Consider the following 14,068-nt stretch of genomic DNA (forward strand, 5'->3'; position numbering starts at 1 on the left):
TGTGGGTGGCATCTTTTTGTGCTTCTTGAAGTATAGCCTGTGCATGCTGCCTCTTGACGCTGCAATGTCACTGAAGGATGGGAAAACACATTATATTAGGAGTGAGCTGAGACAATTTTTGTGCAAACAGGGACGCTACCCGCGTTCTGTGACACAACTGTTAAGCTGCCGGGTAACTTCTAAGTCCTGCTGTAACCAAAAACTACCTCAAGTAAAGTGCATGGTGAGCCCGTGACCTGGTGGTGTGCTTTTTGGTCCTACCAAAGCCCTGGCATAGTGGTGATTTGGCTGCCATGCTACGTCACCCTAATCAAAGAGGTTGTTAGGCTGAAGTAAAAGGAGCCCCGGCCTTACACAGTAATTTACTTCACAAACTTGTTCTTTAGTCTGAGGGTAAGTTCACACAGAGTTTTTTGGTCAGGGTTTTGAGGCCGTATTCGCCTCAAAACCCTGAAGAAAAAGAGAGTACCCATTGAAATCAATAGGAGCCGCTCAGGAGCTTTTTCCGGGAGCCGTTTCTTCCGACTTCCGGAAAAAAGAAGCGAGATGCTCATTCTTCAGGCCGTTTCGGCTTGCGATTTGGCCTGAAGAAACTCCCTCCTCCGGATTAGGCACATTCATTGGGCCTAATCCGGAGCGGAGTGCGCAGCTGGATGCCAGTGCAGTGCATCGGCTTTCAGTCGCGGCTACCTGGCTTTTGGATCGGAGCCTGAGACGGAGGCCACCTCAGGTTCCGATCCAAAAAACTACGTGTGAACTTACCCTTATGCCCCACATTGTGAAATGCAGCGTTTTTTGTTGCAGTGGAATCACTATTTCCTTGAGGTGAATATGTACAAGATTTATTACACATCTTACCTCTTTTTAGTAAATTAGGCGCATGAAAATACACCCCAGAAAAAAGGCGCAAACATGTAAAAAGAGTAAAAAAATATGCAAAGAATACATTTACCCCATTGTGTTTCTCTTTGTCTTTTATTTGCAAAATCCAGTATGTTGCATACCAGTTTTTTTTTCCAGTTTTTTTGCTATATATTACCTTGTAGGAAATCAAGAGAACCTATGTGTGTAAAAAACACCTATATTGAAACTCTGGCTCACTAAACATAAGTCACTAGAAATACTGGCAGTTTATATGACTTTTTTCCCCACGTGGGAAAAGGCCACGCATTGTGGAAATTTCTTATGTACATTTGGCTGCTGTTTTTGAGACTAAGTTAGGAGTGGATTTAGCAGAAGGGAGAAGTGTAAAGGCTCCCTTTATATTTCCCATTCCTTTTATAGTCACTCCCGGGTTTGGCAAAAAAAAGACACATCAAAATCTGCAACATAAAAAGCTGCTTTTTTGCAACATGGGGCCTTAAGGCAAAGGCCCCACATAGAGGCCACTTGATTTTTCTGCAGTGTTTTTCATTGCATTTTTGCTGAGTTTTTCTCTGCGGACTTTCTGCCCTTATTATTCCTATAGTTTCTGCGGTTATAATTGATACACTGTGACTTTCAAAAACGTGGCTTTTCCGCTGCAATAAAAATGCAATAAAAAATTGCAAAACTGGCAAAAAGCTACATGAGAAATTACATTTAGGGCCCGTGCACACAATGTAACACAGCGTTGATTCTGACATGTAAACTCGTGTCAGAATCAGCACTTCAAAACAGAATCCATTGACTTCAATGGGTTCTGTTTAACGTGTGTAACACACTGAAATCAATGGGTTAAAAAGCCTCCCATTGATTTCAATGTGTTATGCGCGCTAAACGGAACCCATTGAACTCAATGGGATTCTGTTTTGCAGCACTTGATTCTGACACAAGTTTACATGTCAGAATCAACGCTGTGTTACATTGTGTGCACGGGCCCTAAATGTAATTTCTCATGTAGCTTTTTGCCAGTTTTGCAATTTTTTATTGCATTTTTTTCAGTATTTTAACTATCGCTTTTGCAATTTTTTTTTAATGCATACAGATGTTAGTTTAAAGTCTTTAGTGCACAATGAAATACACTATGTAAAAAATGGCACATATTTCTGTGACAAACTAAGGGATCCAACATAAATCCGTTAAAAATCCTATTGAGATTTGGTTTGGTGGCAGTTTTCACCAAATCCATCACAGATCTGTTATTTTGGTGGAAATAATAATGTGGGGTGCAGGACTTTTGTGTCCTCTCAAAATAATGGACTTATGATGGACGTTAAGCATCCATTATTTTTTAACATTAACGTCTATGGCTAACACACGGTAACAGATGGTCATCCATTATACGGTATAAAAATGGACATTAACTGTCGTTAATGTGTCTGTTTTTTTAAACTAATCCAATGTCTGTTATGATAAGCGCCCCTATCAAAATGGACATCCAACAATAATGTGAACGCCCCCTAAACCAACTAATAGGTGCTATAAACATATACTATACCAAATTATACACAAGATTTACCAAGCTTTATTACTAGAGATGAACGAACAGTAAAATGTTCAAGGTTCGATATTCGTTTTGAGTAGCCCCTCAATATTCGACTACTCAAATCGAATATCAAATCCTATTATACTCTATGGCGGGAAAATGCTCGTTTCAGGGGTAGGCAACGTTCGATCAAATTACACTTACCAAGTCCACGAGTGAGGATCGGGCTGGATCCTCCAAGAAGTCTTCTCCGTGCAGTGTCCCCGCGGCATCTTCCGGCATTTCATTCACTCTGCCAGGCATCGGGCCTGGGCAGAGCCGACTTCGCATGCCTGCACTACAAGTGGACATGCGCAGTCGGCTCTGCCCAGGCCTGATGACTGGCAGAGTGAATTCAGAGCCGGAAGACGCCGCGGGGAAGCTGCACGGAGAAGACTTCTAAAGGTAGGAGAAGAACCAGCGTTGATTGGCCGACTGTATAGCATTCGGCCAATCAATGCTGGTTCTGCATCGAAATTTTCCATTCGAATAGCGAGTGGTACTCGATCAAGTACGAGTATTTCAAATACCGTAGTATTCTATCGAATACCTACTTGAACGAATACTACTCGCTCATCTCTATTTATTACTAATATATACCTGGTCCCCTCATTGAGTAGAATGGAGTCGGTCACGTGACCAAAAGTAAGAGTGTAGAAGAGGAACCAGAATCTTGGATTCCCCAGTTGCCCTCCAGGACTTAGAGGAATCTGGGTGTATATTAGTAATAAAGAAAGAGATCCCAGTAGAAAAAGTCCTGCAACACCGCACCAGCAGAACAGATAGAATGACATTACATGGCATTACAGGACATTGTCGATACAACTCTCCATTTCTTTGGAATCCTCATTAATCCACCACCGTGATAATCCCCTATGTGCCAGGATATCCAAATATTACTGCAATAAATAATACATAAAATACAACAGGGATGTAGAACTTTAGCAATTGGAAAGAACAGAAAAACACAGTGGCGAGTATTCCTGGTATGAGCCTCATCGGGGGGCACCCTGCAGGATAGAATTAACAGATACACCTATTTGACATTCAGTTGTGGGTATCTGTACTCTTGTGAAATTTCCTGCCTGGGCACGGTCACTTAAGCGTTTCCTTATTTGAAAAACAGTTTTGGGAATCTCGGCTTAAATCTTCCTTTCTGATGTCGCTCCAATTCCTGCAGTCAGCAGCATTCAGTGTTTGGAGAGGCGCTCGCTCGGTTCCATCCCCGTGTTGTGCTTGGACGTCACTCTGCGCGCAGTTCTCAGAAGATCTTTTCAAAACATCTTATTTCTCTTCTGTACCTCAAAGCAAATTTCACGCAAGGAGAACGGGAGAAAAGAATACATAGTTAAATGACACGAAAAAGAACACGAGACTCAGTAATAACCAAGTGCACTACACGCTCCGACACTTACACAAGAACATTCTCTCTATCCGTCTTCATTTGGTTCGGTTAAATGCAGCAGACAAGAGATTGGACAGATAAGAAGGAGCTGGACGTCTTTAAGACACCGTACTGTTTATAAAGGTGAGGATATCTGCATGTTAGCAGTAATGTATTACAGATGTAGCAGAGTTGGATTAGAATAATTCTCGCAGTCAAAGGATATGGAAACCTTTGAACGTCTTTTGACATGTCATTGACACTTGTCGGAAGACGTAACCAGTTGGGGGTCCATGAACTAAAACCCCCACCGGTGCACACCTTGCCTCTTAGGCTTTAGTTGGCTTCATTCATGATTTCCTGGGATGCGGATGTCACATTACTGTCCTATTGACTTCAAGGCATACAAAACTTTCTAAAGCCCCTTTGTTCTTGTGATCAGTGGGGGTCTCAGTTAATGGATTCCCACTGAACATTTCTTCTGACAGGTCTGAATGATGTGTCAGAAGTTCAGAAGATCTTGAAGGTGCATATACCCTTTAAGGTATTCCAAAATGTTTACCTGCGACCGCAGGTCGACTATGGAATACCTCCAGCAATGCATCACAATATACTGAAGGGTCTCAGCTCTGCAATATTTGGAGATAACATAACATTGTGTCCAGGGTTAGTAGTGTTTCATCTGCTGTGGATCAAGAGGTGCACAAGATGAGTCCGATCCCAGATGCAAAGGCGGTGTTAGTAATAGAAGGCGGATGGTCATAGGATTGTTGTAACCGTTGCTTAAAGGGATAAACATAACCAAATTTAAATTTATAGGAAATTAGAAATTAAATTTTTTCTAAATATAAACAAACATTTTGTAGTTTTAGATATTTTCTCTAACCATCGTCCACTAGGTTCATGTTGAGTCTCCGTTTGGGCCCACATTGTATCCACACATATCCATTGGCAACTGACCAGGACAACAGATTGGCACCACTACAATGGTTAGAGAAAATCTTTAAGACTGTAAAATTTTTAATTATATATGCAAAATTTTTTTACTTTTCATTGTCTTCAATGCATTCCTGATACCCATTGGATTATTGCAGCGGATGTCAGGTATTTAAATATAGCGGCCACTGAGTGGAAGCTGAGTGGCCGCTATAGCCGCCAAGTCTCTGCTGTAATATACGCTGATTGCGGGAATCAATCCCCTAATTCCTTGGTCAAAGCTAAATGAGGTGTCATTTCCCCACTGGCGTTTGGTGCCACAATTTTGGGATGGATTGCCAGCCCTGGGAGCGAGCTGTTGGCCCCAGGGCTGGTAATCTGTTAGTATGACAATCAGGAGCCTATTGAGTGCTCTCAGACTTGTCATGCAATTGTCTATATTACAGGCTGTGATAGGCACCCTGTAATAGAAGTATAGGCATTTTTTCAATACATTTCAATGCATTAGCATTCCAGCGTATTGAATTAGTGACCAGACCCCTTGGGGTTTCAAGACCCTCTAGGGAGTGTAAAAAAAAAATAAACAAAAAGGACTAGTAATAGAAATAGTTTGAATTCATATCCCCCCCCCCCAGAAGGCATATAAAGGTAAAAAATAAAGTAAAATACATACACTTTAGGTATTTCCTGTGTCCAAAAATGCCCTGTTCTACAAACGTATAAAAATATTTTTCCTATTAAAAATTGGATAAAAAGTAGGGGCCACACGGTGGCTCAGTGGTTAGCATTGCAGCGCTGGGGTCCTGGTGTTCAAATCCAGCCAAGAGCATAAAACCATCTGCAAGGAGTTTGTATGTTCTCCCCATGTTTGCATGGATTTCCATCCCATATTCCCCATACTGATAGGGGAAAATGTACATTGTGAGCTCTATGTGGGACTCACAATCTACATAAAAAAAAAAAAAAATTGGATAAAAAGTTAACAAAACGATAGAAATTTCCCAATGCATAAAAGTACATCTGGCCCCACAAAAAAACACGAATGCAGTCCCATCTAAATGGAAATATAAAAAATTATGGGTATCAGAAAATGGGACTCCAAAATTTTTTTTGTAAAGTTTGGGATTTACAAAAAACATTAAAAAAAACAAACAAACTGTATAAATTTGGTATCATCGTGACTGCACCGACCCACAGCTATCATGTTATTTTGGCTGCACAGTGAATGGCGTGAAAACAAAGCCTGTAAGAAAGTCATGCAAACACATTTTTTTTCTCTAATTCCACCCCATTCTGAACTTTTTTCTTGCTTCTCAGTGCATTGCATGGAATATTAAATGTTACCATTTCGAAGTACCATTTGTCCTGTAAAAATTAAGCTCTCATTCAGCTTGTGAATGGAAAAATAAAAAAGTTATGGCTTTTTAAGGCGGGGAGGAAAAAAAGTCTTAGATGGAAAAGGGTTAAATATGGTTATGTTTATGAGAAAACCCCTTAAGGTCTGGGGCACCATGGGAAAATTACATTGGGTTTTACAGGACCTGCAAAGTGGATGGGATTCTGACTAACCCCATCCACACATTGCAGAAAAAAATCTGCAGTGGAAAATCTGCGTTTTCAAAAATACTCACGTTTTTTGAAATTCTGCAATGTGTACATGGGATTTTCGCAACATGGGGCCCTGGAGAAACATGACTTTATATTGCAGGTTTCACTTCTCTTTTTTGAGCCAAACCCTAGAGTGTAGCCATTCTTGGCTTTGGCATAAAAAAACGCAGCAAAACCTGCAACAAAACAGCTGAAGTGAATTCTGATGTCTAATATAATAAATTGTTAGGCTAAGGCCACGTTGCAGAAAGGGGGCATTCACACAGAGTAACACCGGGCGTGTATCATAGCCATACACGCCGGCGTTACGGCAGACTGCCGAACACTTCCCATTCACTTCAATGGGAGCGCTCGTAACAGCAGCGGCGTTACTCCATGTGAATGCCCCCAAACAGTGTTTTTTTGTTGCAGATATTTTAAGCCAATATCAGGAGTGGCTTAAAAAGGAATGGAAAATATAAAGGAAACCACTCCTGACTTTGATTCAAAAAATTGCTGCAAAATCTGCAACAAAAAACACTGGGTTTCCGCAACTTGGGACCTTAGCCGTATTGCAATATATTATGGTTGTCATTGTAACATGGTGCTGACCTGCAGCTTATTGGGCCTTTGATAAGCCTCTTGCTGATATGGTAACACACCAGTACCACGTGATCACATCATATACCGTATTGGGAAACAAATACAGCAATCCAAATTCAGAAAAAAGTAGATCTTTATTCACAAAATTGTGCAATGTTTTGACTTCTGTGAGGTTTTTTTTTCACTAGTCCTTACAGCACTTAATATAAAAAGTGACATAATCATATATACCATTGTTACCAAAGTAGGTTAGGAGGCCCACTGTCACCCTAAGGCTGGGGCCATATATGACAAAAAAGCCACCGTTTGGCCAAGGCTGGATTTCTTTGTGGCATTTTACAGTCCCTGCAAAGTGGACGGGATTCTAGAATTCTGGAATGCCATGCACACAGTGTGGAAAAATAGGAGCAGCAGACATGCCGTAATTGGCAAAACCGTTGTGCAACGTGGGGCCTAATGCCCGGTTCACACATGCTGATGTGTTCTGTCCGTAAGGGTCCGCATGAGGACCCCTACGGACGGAACATAAGCGCAACTGAAAGTGCTGTGCAGTTCAAGTGCACGGGCCCCATAGAGTATAATGGGGTCCGTGGGCTTGCCGCGCACTGCCCGTACGAATCGTTTGTGTTGCGCTTGTACTCCGTCCGGAAGGGTCCTCATGCGGACCCTTATGGACGGAACACATCAGCATGTGTGAACTGGCCCTTAGCCTAAAGCAGCCTCCTTCTGCCTATAGGATTGTATATAAATGCCTGAGATACTGAATTCCTTGGCCATCAAATACTATTATATGGCTGGAGAGACATAAGGTTAGGCTCCATGCACATGTGCCATCCAATGCACTTCCAACGGGACGTCCAATGATCCTTTCCATAATGATGAAAACAGAGCAGGTCCTTCCTACTCCGTGCGATCAGAACAGAATGGATCTGAAGCCCCTAAAGAGGTAAGTACGTCATGGAATGCACTTGGATATCACTCGGATAAAAACTTAGCTCCACATCAGATGCACACTCAGCTGTGTGCATGAGGTCTTAGAGGGCATTCACATGGAGGGAGTTGGCATTGTTTCCGGCATGATAACTCGTGTCAGAATCGGCACGGAAATAAAGCCTCCCTTTGATTTCAATGGGTTCCGTTTTCTACACGGAACCCATTGAAATCAATGGGAGGCTTTTTTTTCCGCGACGATTCTAACGTGAGTTATTGCGCCAGACTCAGCGCCAACTCCCTCCATGTGAATGCCCCCTTAAAGAGACGTTGTGCTGTATGATCACATGCAAACGAGTTTGGAGGTTTACTTTGTGTCTGAATGAGCCTAATTTGGCTGGAGCTGAACTGAATAGGTCTGAACAGGGTTGAAAGTCAGCACATTGATAAATATACATTTTTTTCTGAAAATATTCAGGAGAAATTGTAATTTACTAAGCAAATATCTACAAAGTCTAGGTTTACGAGTGCAGTCCAATGGAGTAGGATAGCCCAATGGACCCCTAAACCCCTGTTGGAGTTGAACCTCTAAGACTATCACCAATCTTTAGACTGGAGGGGTTGTAGCACTGGTATGGTACTGCTGTGCCTTCACATCCAGGATCCAAGACAATCCTATAGACCAGACTCCTACTGATTATAAAGCAATAGCATATCTTACAGGTCTTCCATCTTTTTTCAAGGCTATAGGCACACAGAGCAATAACACTTGAAAGTCCTCAAGAAATTCACCATTGTTTTTCCTCTGTAATATCATCACGGCAAAAAAGACCCGAAATCAGGTGTTTTTTTTTTCTGCAGCTCATGTACAGTTTCATCCCATGGCGACTTCACTCAGTGTGTCCCTAGCCTAATAGGGGATACTTCTTTAACATTACGTCATGTAAAATACACATAAACTTGGAAGACAAATATGTATAAACATCTCACGAACTTGTTACAACTGAAAATACTTAAGATAACTTGTCGTGTTCTTTCCCCGAAGCCTCTTATTTTCCGGTTTGTTATCTCATGGACAGACATTTTATATGACTATTAGAGATGAGCGAACAGTGTTCTATCGAACTCATGTTCGATCGGATATTAGGCTGTTCGGCATGTTCGAATCGAATCGAACACCGCGTGGTAAAGTGCGCCATTACTCGATTCCCCTCCCACCTTCCCTGGCGCCTTTTTTGCTCCAATAACAGCGCAGGGTAGGTGGGACAGGAACTACGACACCGGTGACGTTGAAAAAAGTAGGCAAAACCCATTGGCTGCCGAAAACATGTGACCTCTAATTTAAAAGAACAGCGCCGCCCAGGTTCGCGTCATTCTGAGCTTGCAATTCACCGAGGACGGAGGTTTCCGTCCAGCTAGCTAGGGCTTAGATTCTGGGTAGGCAGGGACAGGCTAGGATAGGAAGGAGAAGACAACCAACAGCTCTTGTAAGAGCTAAATTCCAGGGAGAAGCTTGTCAGTGTAACGTGGCACTGACGGGCTCAATCGCCGCAACCCAGCTTTCCCAGGATCCTGAATGGAATACACTGTCAGTGTATTCCCGTATACCCGATATATACCCCGATACCCGTTCCAACGGTGTGCCCCCCCACCTTCACCCCAGAAATACCCTGCAAGTCCCCTAGCAATAGAATTGGGGCTATATACACCCACAATTTTTACTACTGGTATACAGTGCCATTGTCTGACTGGGAATTCAAAGAATATATTGGGAATACAAATACCCTCATTTCTTGCTACTGCCATATAGTGCCAGTTTCTGACTGGTAATTCAAAGAATATATTGGGGTTACGTGCACCCACAATTTTTACTACTGGTATACAGTGCCATTGTCTGACTGGGAATTCAAAGAATATATTGGGAATACAAATACCCTCATTTCTTGCTACTGCCATATAGTGCCAGTGTCTGACTGGGAATTCAAAGAATATATTGGGGTTACGTGCACCCACAATTTTTACTACTGGTATACAGTGCCATTGTCTGACTGGGAATTCAAAGAATATATTGGGAATACAAATACCCTCATTTCTTGCTACTGCCATATAGTGCCAGTGTCTGACTGGGAATTCAAAGAATATATTGGGGTTACGTGCACCCACAATTTTTACTACTGGTATACAGTGCCATTGTCTGACTGGGAATTCAAAGAATATATTGGGAATACAAATACCCTCATTTCTTGCTACTGCCATATAGTGCCAGTGTCTGACTGGTAATTCAAAGAATATATTGGGGTTACGTGCACCCACAATTTTTACTACTGGTATACAGTGCCATTGTCTGACTGGGAATTCAAAGAATATATTGGGAATACAAATACCCTCATTTCTTGCTACTGCCATATAGTGCCAGTGTCTGACTGGGAATTCAAAGAATATATTGGGGTTACGTGCACCCACAATTTTTACTACTGGTATACAGTGCCATTGTCTGACTGGGAATTCAAAGAATATATTGGGGTTATAAATACCCTCATTTCTTGCTACTGCCATATAGTGCCAGTTTCTGACTGGTAATTCAAAGAATATATTGGGGTTACGTGCACCCACAATTTTTACTACTGGTATACAGTGCCATTGTCTGACTGGGAATTCAAAGAGTATATTGGGAATACAAATACCCTCATTTCTTGCTACTGCCATATAGTGCCAGTTTCTGACTGGTAATTCAAAGAATATATTGGGGTTACGTGCACCCACAATTTTTACTACTGGTATACAGTGCCATTGTCTGACTGGGAATTCAAAGAATATATTGGGGTTATAAATACCCTCATTTCTTGCTACTGCCATATAGTGCCAGTTTCTGACTGGTAATTCAAAGAATATATTGGGGTTACGTGCACCCACAATTTTTACTACTGGTATACAGTGCCATTGTCTGACTGGGAATTCAAAGAGTATATTGGGAATACAAATACCCTCATTTCTTGCTACTGCCATATAGTGCCAGTTTCTGACTGGTAATTCAAAGAATATATTGGGGTTACGTGCACCCACAATTTTTACTACTGGTATACAGTGCCATTGTCTGACTGGGAATTCAAAGAATATATTGGGGTTATAAATACCCTCATTTCTTGCTACTGCCATATAGTGCCAGTTTCTGACTGGTAATTCAAAGAATATATTGGGGTTACGTGCACCCACAATTTTTACTACTGGTATACAGTGCCATTGTCTGACTGGGAATTCAAAGAGTATATTGGGAATACAAATACCCTCATTTCTTGCTACTGCCATATAGTGCCAGTTTCTGACTGGGAATTCAAAGAATATATTGGGGTTACGTGCACCCACAATTTTTACTACTGGTATACAGTGCCATTGTCTGACTGGGAATTCAAAGAATATATTGGGGTTATAAATACCCTCATTTCTTGCTACTGCCATATAGTGCCAGTTTCTGACTGGTAATTCAAAGAATATATTGGGGTTACGTGCACCCACAATTTTTACTACTGGTATACAGTGCCATTGTCTGACTGGGAATTCAAAGAATATATTGGGGTTATAAATACCCTCATTTCTTGCTACTGCCATATAGTGCCAGTTTCTGACTGGTAATTCAAAGAATATATTGGGGTTACGTGCACCCACAATTTTTACTACTGGTATACAGTGCCATTGTCTGACTGGGAATTCAAAGAGTATATTGGGAATACAAATACCCTCATTTCTTGCTACTGCCATATAGTGCCAGTTTCTGACTGGGAATTCAAAGAATATATTGGGGTTACGTGCACCCACAATTTTTACTACTGGTATACAGTGCCATTGTCTGACTGGGAATTAAAAGAATATATTGGGGTTATAAATACCCTCATTTCTTGCTACTGCCATATAGTGCCAGTTTCTGACTGGTAATTCAAAGAATATATTGGGGTTACGTGCACCCACAATTTTTACTACTGGTATACAGTGCCATTGTCTGACTGGGAATTCAAAGAGTATATTGGGAATACAAATACCCTCATTTCTTGCTACTGCCATATAGTGCCAGTTTCTGACTGGGAATTCAAAGAATATATTGGGGTTACATGCACCCACAATTTTTACTACTGGTATACAGTGCCATTGTCTGACTGGGAATTCAAAGAATATATTGGGGTTATAAATACCCTCATTTCTTGCTACTGCCATATAGTGCCAGTTTCTGACTGGTAATTCAAAGAATATATTGGGGTTACGTGCACCCACAATTTTTACTACTGGTATACAGTGCCATTGTCTGACTGGGAATTCAAAGAGTATATTGGGAATACAAATACCCTCATTTCTTGCTACTGCCATATAGTGCCAGTTTCTGACTGGTAATTCAAAGAATATATTGGGGTTACGTGCACCCACAATTTTTACTACTGGTATACAGTGCCATTGTCTGACTGGGAATTCAAAGAATATATTGGGGTTATAAATACCCTCATTTCTTGCTACTGCCATATAGTGCCAGTTTCTGACTGGTAATTCAAAGAATATATTGGGGTTACGTGCACCCACAATTTTTACTACTGGTATACAGTGCCATTGTCTGACTGGGAATTCAAAGAGTATATTGGGAATACAAATACCCTCATTTCTTGCTACTGCCATATAGTGCCAGTTTCTGACTGGGAATTCAAAGAATATATTGGGGTTACGTGCACCCACAATTTTTACTACTGGTATACAGTGCCATTGTCTGACTGGGAATTCAAAGAATATATTGGGGTTATAAATACCCTCATTTCTTGCTACTGCCATATAGTGCCAGTTTCTGACTGGTAATTCAAAGAATATATTGGGGTTACGTGCACCCACAATTTTTACTACTGGTATACAGTGCCATTGTCTGACTGGGAATTCAAAGAGTATATTGGGAATACAAATACCCTCATTTCTTGCTACTGCCATATAGTGCCAGTTTCTGACTGGTAATTCAAAGAATATATTGGGGTTACGTGCACCCACAATTTTTACTACTGGTATACAGTGCCATTGTCTGACTGGGAATTCAAAGAATATATTGGGGTTATAAATACCCTCATTTCTTGCTACTGCCATATAGTGCCAGTGTCTGACTGGGAATTCAAAGAATATATTGGGGTTACGTGCACCCACAATTTTTACTACTGGTATACAGTGCCAATTTCTAACTAGGAATTCAAAATGCGCAAGGCTCCCGGAAAGGGACGTGGACGAGGCCGTGGGCGAGGTCGGGGGAATGGTTCTGGGGAGCAAGGTAGCAGTGAAGCCACAGGGCGTCCCGTGCCTACTCCTGTGGGGCAGCAAGCATTGCGCCACTCCACAGTGCCAGGGTTGCTTGCCACGTTAACTAAACTGCAGGGTACAAACCTTAGTAGGCCCGAGAACCAGGAACAGGTCTTGCAATGGCTGTCAGAGAACGCTTACAGCACATTGTCCAGCAGCCAGTCAGACTCTGCCTCCTCTCCTCCTATTACCCAACAGTCTTGTCTTCCTTCCTCCCAAAATTCCGAAGCTTTACAGAACAATAACCCAAACTGTCCCTGCTCCCCAGAGCTGTTCTCCGCTCCTTTCATTGTCCCTCAACCTGCCTCTCCACGTCACGATTCCATGAACCTAACAGAGGAGCATCTGTGTCCAGATGCTCAAACACTAGAGTCTCCTCCATCTCCGTTCGATTTGGTGGTGGATGACCAGCAACCCACCCTCATCGACGATGATGTGACGCAGTTGCCGTCAGGGCATCCAGTTGACCGGCGCATTGTGCGGGAGGAGGAGATGAGACAGGAGTTGGAAGAGGAAGTGGTGGATGATGAGGACACTGACCCGACCTGGACAGGGGGGATGTCAAGCGGGGAAAGTAGTGTGGATGTTGAGGCAGGTGCAGCACCAAAAAGGGTAGCTAGAGGCAGAGGCAGAGGTCAGCAGCTTAGGCGAAGCCAGGCCACACCCGGAATCTCCCAAGATGTTCCAGTTCGTACCCAGCCCCGAAAAACTCCCACCTCGAGGGCACGTTTCTCGAAGGTGTGGAGTTTTTTCAAGGAATGCGCCGAGGACAGATATAGTGTTGTCTGCACAATTTGCCTCTCGAAATTGATTAGGGGCTCTGAGAAGAGCAACCTGTCCACCACTTCAATGCGCCGTCATTTGGAATC

The 14,068-nt window shown here is 42.2% G+C and overlaps 1 protein-coding gene across 2 annotated transcripts in view; it reads left to right on the forward strand.

Annotated features, from left to right (window-relative positions):
• The first annotated feature begins 3,697 nt into the window (after nt 1–3,697).
• COLEC11 (collectin subfamily member 11) overlaps nt 3,698–14,068 on the forward strand; it is a 35,268-nt gene continuing 24,897 nt past the window's right edge. For both annotated transcript variants that reach the window (XM_075269123.1, XM_075269124.1), the window contains exon 1: nt 3,698–3,974. The gene's annotated coding sequence lies outside the window, so the exon portion shown is untranslated. The remainder of the gene's footprint in view (nt 3,975–14,068) is intronic.

This window comes from Leptodactylus fuscus, chromosome 3, assembly GCF_031893055.1.
Source record: "Leptodactylus fuscus isolate aLepFus1 chromosome 3, aLepFus1.hap2, whole genome shotgun sequence".
NCBI lineage: Eukaryota > Metazoa > Chordata > Amphibia > Anura > Leptodactylidae > Leptodactylus > Leptodactylus fuscus.